Source organism: Penaeus vannamei, chromosome 27, assembly GCF_042767895.1.
Source record: "Penaeus vannamei isolate JL-2024 chromosome 27, ASM4276789v1, whole genome shotgun sequence".
Taxonomy (NCBI): domain Eukaryota; kingdom Metazoa; phylum Arthropoda; class Malacostraca; order Decapoda; family Penaeidae; genus Penaeus; species Penaeus vannamei.
The window spans coordinates 5,613,477-5,620,976 of record NC_091575.1 but is presented as its reverse complement, the minus strand read 5'-3'; positions in this window follow the sequence as shown (position 1 = coordinate 5,620,976).

Below are 7,500 nucleotides of genomic sequence, written 5' to 3'. Positions count from 1 at the left end.
GAGGCAACCCTAGGTGGAGGCGACCTGTGGGACGACCTAGGAAGTCTTGGCTTGAGCAGATTGATCAATTCTGTCATGAGATCGGCCGAGTCCCTGCCTGGCGGCTTGCCATGAGCGACCCTTGCAGGTACAAGCAAAGGGTGGAGGCGGCTATGCGCCCCCATCGGCGTTAGCTCCACGATGATGATGATAATGCCTCATCTACATGACCATAAGTGTTTTCACTTTCATTTTTCCAAGAAAATGGAGTGATTTTCATGTTTCTTTTGATAATACACATAAAGGAATAACTCACACTGCTCCACATATATTTACAATGAAAAATGATCATTATTAAGGACAGTTATATGCCAAACTGTGTCGGTCCCTCTGGCCCGTGGACCCCAGCCGAAAGAGGGGGTTCCCAGATTCACACAGTTTGGCCTGTAACTGGTGAAATGGTGAAAATATATCAGTTATTCCTTTGCGTATAGTATCAAAAGAAAATTTAAACTCATTTTGGTTACTTAAAGAAAGTAATAGCTCGTATGGCCAGGCAGAGGAAGTGCGCGGGATCATGGTCCCGAATGAGTGTGTCTAGAATTTTTTTTAGTGCTAATAATGTGCAGATTGTGCTTCTGGGGGTTCAAAATGTTGTGATCTATATATCTATAATAGTAAAATATATGTCTAATCCCTATATACCTGAAAATAAAACCAACTTAACCAATAGCAGAGCAGGAAGGGAAGGTAGTGTGGAAATATTTTCAGTATACTCAATTATACTGATTTGCAGCAAAAATAAAGATCAGATTCGTTCAAAGTCCATTAAAAACTATTGGAAATAAAAAAGGACATCCCTGTGTACTTGTGAAATAAAACCAAACTATGTGCTGGGTAGGGAATATATATATATATATATATATATATATATATATATATATATATATATATAGATAGATAGATAGATATAGATATATAAGGTATTCATGCATGCATATTTAACAAAAAATATTACAAGAAATTATTTATCTGTTTTTAGAAGTGTCAAGCCTATCTTTTAGACAAAAAATTTCTCGTGGATTCTGAAGGTCCTTTAATGTAAACATTGATATTCTTTCAATTGATCTAACTTGACCTAAACTAACCAATTAAATCACCTAAAAGGATAAAAGATGTTGAAAGATGTGTAGATTGGAAAGAATATGAGCAGAAGAAAATATATCATCTGCATGAATCATGAGACGGGGAACACTGATAAATTACAGATTTATTTAAGCCTTAGATGACTTTGGGATGAGCTTACCAAAACCCGAAAATGAATAAATAAATCACATTCACATTTTCAAGTGTAAGAACTGTGTAGAAGTTAATTACATAATAATCATCTTGTACACCTTTTCAGAACAAAGAAGAAACACTCCCGCCTGAAGTCTGAGAGGGCCAAGAATGGAGAAGGTGCACCACCGAAGCTAATGGATACTTTTCCAATTTCTGTCCATCCTTTGATTGAGGAGTAATTGGAACCAGTCCACAATGAGAGTTGAAAATGCTGGTATGTCACACTGAAGCAATTAGAGATGTTTGATTCTTAATAAAAAATTGAAGTATTATTTAGCGTCATGTGTAATTTCATCATGAGGGTTACAGGTTTGGTTTATTTAATATCTTACTTCTTAGCTATTTTGCTTTGAAAATTTGTCTCTTATGGTTAGTACCTCCTTATCTCAATGATGCATTTGGAGCAATTTCAACCTCTACTTATCTATGGAAGGCACAGTGACCTACAACATGCATAGATTATATTATCTTCATCATCATAGTGAAATGCAACTCAAATATTTATCAACATGCTGTTTATCCAGAATGTCTCTGAATATCTTTTACTAATACACTGATTTGTCATGTAAAATGTAAACATAATAAAAAGGAATAAGATCGCGATTATTAGGTCTTTCACATTTTTACGCATAGCACACGTATTTTCGGTCCGATTTTAAAGTATTATGGCTCATTTTGTAGCTGAATAATAGTTATATTACATGCGGCCATAAGGATTTGCAAAATATTCATGTGGTTCTTGTAAAAGTGACATATGTTTCAAAATCTCCTATTAGGGTGTTAAAGTAGTCACCTTTCGCTATATATTCACCAAGAAAAAAGTAAGGTCAACTTTTCACAATTTTTTACGCATAGCACACGTATTTTCGGTCCGATTTTAAAGTACTATGGCTCATTTTGTAGCTGAATAATAGTTCTATTACATGCTGCCATAAGGATTTGCAATATTTTCATGTGGTTCTTGTAAAAGTGACATATGTTTTCAAAATCTCCTATTAGTTGTTAAAATAGTCACCTTCGGAAAATATTCCCCAAGAAAAAAGTAAGGTCAACTTTTCAAAAATGGTACCCGACCGACTGGAGAAAAGCTATTCTTTCGACAAATATTATACGTTGTAAAACTCTATTAGAGCATCAATAATAGGTAAATGATAGAAAATTATATCATGTACAAGTATTCTGTACATTTGTCATGTAAAATGTAAACAATAAAAAGGAATAAGATCGCGATTATTAGGTCCTTCACATTTTTACGCATAGCACACGTATTTTCGGTCCGATTTTAAAGTATTATGGCTCATTTTGTAGCTGAATAATAGTTCTATTACATGCTGCCATAAGGATTTGCAATATTTTCATGTGGTTCTTGTAAAAGTGACATATGTTTTCAAAATCTCCTATTAGGGTGTTAAAATAGTCACCTTCGGAAAATATTCCCCAAGAAAAAAGTAAGGTCAACTTTTCAAAAATGGTACCCGACCGACTGGAGAAAAGTTATTCTTTCGACAAATATTATACGTTGTAAAACCCTATTAGAGCATCAATAATAGGTAAATGATAGATAATTATATCGAGTACAAGTATTCTGTACATGATTTGTCATGCAAAATGTAAACATATTAAAAAGGAATAAGATTGTGACTATTAGGTCCTTCACATTTTTACGCATAGCACACGTATTTTCGGTCCGATTTTAAAGTATTATGGCTCATTTTGTAGCTGAATAATAGTTATATTACATGCGGCCATAAGGATTTGCAATATATTCATGTGGTTCTTGTAAAAGTGACATATGTTTCAAAATCTCCTATTAGGGTGTTAAAGTAGTCACCTTTCGGAAAATATTCACCAAGAAAAAAGTAAGGTCAACTTTTCACAAATTTTTACGCATAGCACACGTATTTTCGGTCCGATATTATAGTATTATGGCTCATTTTGTAGTTGAATAGTTCTATAACATGCCTTAAGGATTTGCAATATTTTCATGTGGTTCTTGTAAAAGTGACATATGTTTTCAAAATCTCCTATTAGGGTGTTAAAATAGTCATCTTCGGAAAATATTCCCCAAGAAAAAAGTAAGGTCAACTTTTAAAAATGGTACCCGTCCGACTGGAGAAAAGTTATTCTTTCGACAAATATTATACGTTGTAAAACCCTATTACAGCATCAATAATAGGTAAATGATAGATAATTATATCAAGTACAAGTATTCTGTACATGATTTGTCATGTAAAATGTAAACATAATAAAAAGGAATAAGATCGCGATTATTAGGTCCTTCACATTTTTACGCATAGCACACGTATTTTCGGTCCGATTTTAAAGTATTATGGCTCATTTTGTAGCTGAATAATAGTTATATTACATGCGGCCATAAGGATTTGCAGTATATTCATTTGGTTCTTGTAAAAGTGACATATGTTTCAAAATCTCCTATTAGGGTGTTAAAGTAGTCACCTTTCGGAAAATATTCACCAAGAAAAAGGTAAGGTCAACTTTTCACAAATTTTTACGCATAGCACACGTATTTTCGGTACGATTTTAAAGTATTATGGCTCATTTTGTAGCTGAATAATAGTTCTATTTCATACTGCCATAAGGATTTGCAATATTTTCATGTGGTTCTTGTAAAAGTGACATATGTTATTATTATTATTGTCATTACTATTATTTATCATTATTTTCATTATCATAATCATCACCATTGTTGTTAAAGTTATCATTACTACTATTACTATTATTATTACTATTACTACTACCGCTACTGTTATCATAATCCATAATACTAATTACCATTATCATTATCATAATTAGTATAATTATTATCATTATCTATAATAATGCTATTATTATTATTTCATTATCATTATCATCATCATTATTATTATCATTTCTAATATTGTTACTATTATCAATTTCTTAATTGCTATAGTTATAATCAATGTCATATATATAGTGATAATAATGATCATCATTATTATGTTCTTTTTGTTAATATTATCATTATAATTACTATTATCATTATTTTCATAATTATATTCATCAGTATGACTACTATCATTATTATAATTATTAATAATATCTTTATTAATATAATTCTAGTCATCATAATTATTTTCATAATCTTAATTATTTGTGTCATTATCACTATTTTTACTATTATTCGCATTACTGTTATTATTACTGATTCGTTATCAATAGTAATTAGATACATTTATATATATATATAGAGAGAGAGAGAAAGAGAAAGAGAGAGAAAGAGAAAGAGAGAGAAAGAGAAAGAGAAAGAGAAAGAGAATGAGAAAGAGAAAGAGAAAGAGAAAGAGAAAGAGAAAGAGAAAGAGAAAGAGAAAGAGAAAGAGAAAGAGAAAGAGAAAGAGAAAGAGAGAGGGAGAGGGAGAGAGGAATATATATATAAATATATATATAAATATAAATATATACACACACACACACACACACACACACACACACACACACACACACATATATATATATATTTGTGTGTGTGTGTGTGGGTTTGTGTGTGTGTGTGCTAATTACTATTGCTATTTTGATAATGATGTCATTATTTCTATTGCCATTATTAGTATGAAAATTATTGGAATGGAGTTAATTATTGCTATTATTGCAGTAAGTATCAAAATTATCATTATAATTATTATTTTATCATTATTATTGTCATTATCATTGTCATTATCATCATTATTGTCAATAATAAAGGAATTATCGTGAAAATCATCATAATTAGCTGAGTTAATGTTAAAATCATCATAATTTCCATTAAAAAGCGAAAAAGTTTTTTTTCGACGTTTCTCTCAAAATACTGTAATACGCTAGATTTTGCCGTTTTTACTTCTGGCCTTTATTTCATTATAAATAGAAAGAATAATAATTATTATCATCATTATTATCATTACTGTCATTATTTTCATTATTGTCAATAATAAAGGAATTATCATGAAAACCCCCATAATTACCTGAATTAATGTTAAAATCCTCATAATTACCATTAAAAAGCGAAATAGTTTTTTTTTCGACGTTTCTCTCAAAAGGCTGTAATAAGCTAGATTTTGCCGTGTTTTCGACTTTTGAGATTTTATTACTTCTGGCTTTTATTTCATTATAAATGGACTGAATAATAATTATCATTATTATCATTACTGTCATTATTTTTATGATTATTATCATTATAGTCATTATCATCATGATTATCATTATTATCATCATTATTGCAGTTATAATATTTATTATGCTAATTATTATTACTATTTTTATCATAACTATTTATATGATGATAATAGCAATAATGATAATTTTAGAAATAATAATGAATAATGATAATTATAATGACAATGATATTGTTATTATTTCTATTGCCATTATTATTAGGAAAATTATTGGAATGGAGTTAATTATTGCTATTATTGCAGTAATTATCAAAATGATCATTATAGTTATGATTTTATCATTATTATTGTCATTATCATTGTTATTATCATCCTAATTATCATCATTATTGTCAGTAATAAAGGAATTATCATGAAAATCATCATAATTACCTGAATTAATGTTAAAATCCTCATAATTACCATTAAAAAGCGAAAAAGGGACTTTTTTCGATGTTTCTCTCCAAAGGCTGTAATATGCCAGATTTTTCAGTTTTTTCGACTTTTGAGATTTTATTACTTCTGGCCTTTATTTTAGTATAAATGGACTGAATAATAATTATCATTATTATCATTACTGTTATTATTTTCATGATTATTATTATAGTCATTATCCTTATTATCATTACTGCAGCTATAATAATTATTATGCTAATTATTATTGCTATTTTTATCATTTTAACTATTTATATAATGATAATAGCAATAATGATAATTTTAGAAATAATAATGACAATAATGATAATTATAATGACAATGATAATGATGTTATTATTTCTATTGCCATTATTAGTATGAAAATTATTGGAATAAAGGAATTTATCGCTATTATTGCAGTGATTATGAAATTTATCATTGTAATTATGATTTTATCATTATTATTCCCTATCATATTCATTATCATCATAATTATCATCATTATTGTCAATAATAAAGAATTATCATGAAAATCAGCATAATTACCTGAATTAATGTTAAAATCCTCATAATTACCATTAAAAAGCAAAAAAGTTTTTTTTCGACGTTCCTCTCAAAAGGCTACATTTTGCCGTTTTTTCGACTTGTTGAATTTTATTACTTCTGGCCTTTATTTCACTATAAATAGACTGATTAATAATTATCATCATTATTATCATTACTGTCATTATTTTCGTGATTATTATTATTACTGTCATTATTTTCATTATTATCATCATTATTGTAGTTATAATAATTATTATGGGAATAGTTATTGCTATTTTTATCATTATACCTATATATGTAATGATAATAGCAATAATGATAATTTTAGAAATAATGACAATAATGATAATTATAATGATAATGATATTATCTCTATTCCCATTTTTAGTATGATAATTACTGGAATAGAGTTATTGCTATTATTGTAGTAATTATTAAAATTAAAATTATAATTATGATTGGTTATCATTATCATTGTCATTATCATTGTCGTTATCATCATAATTATCATCATTATTGTCAATAATCAAGGAATTATGAAAATCATCTTAATTACCTGAATTAATGTTAAAATCCTCGTAATTACCATTAAAAATCGAAAAGCGTTTTTTTCGACGTTTCTCTCAAAAGGCTGTATACGCTAGATTTTGCCTTTTTTCGACTTTTAGGATTTTTTTACTTCTGCCTTTATTTCATTATCAATGGACTGAATAATAATTATAATCATCATTATTATCATTACTTTCATTATTTTCATGATTATTATCATTATAGTCATTACCATCATGATTATCATTATTATAATCATAATTGATGCGGTTATGATAATTATTATGCTAATTATTATTGCTATTTTTATCATTATAATTATTTATATAATGATAATAGCAATAAAGATAATTTCAGAAATAATAATGACAATAATAATAAGCATAATGGCAATGATAATGATGTTATCATTATTTCTATTGCCATTATTAGTATGAAAATTATTGGAATATAGTTAGTTATTGCTATTATTGCAGTATTTATGAAAATTATCATATAA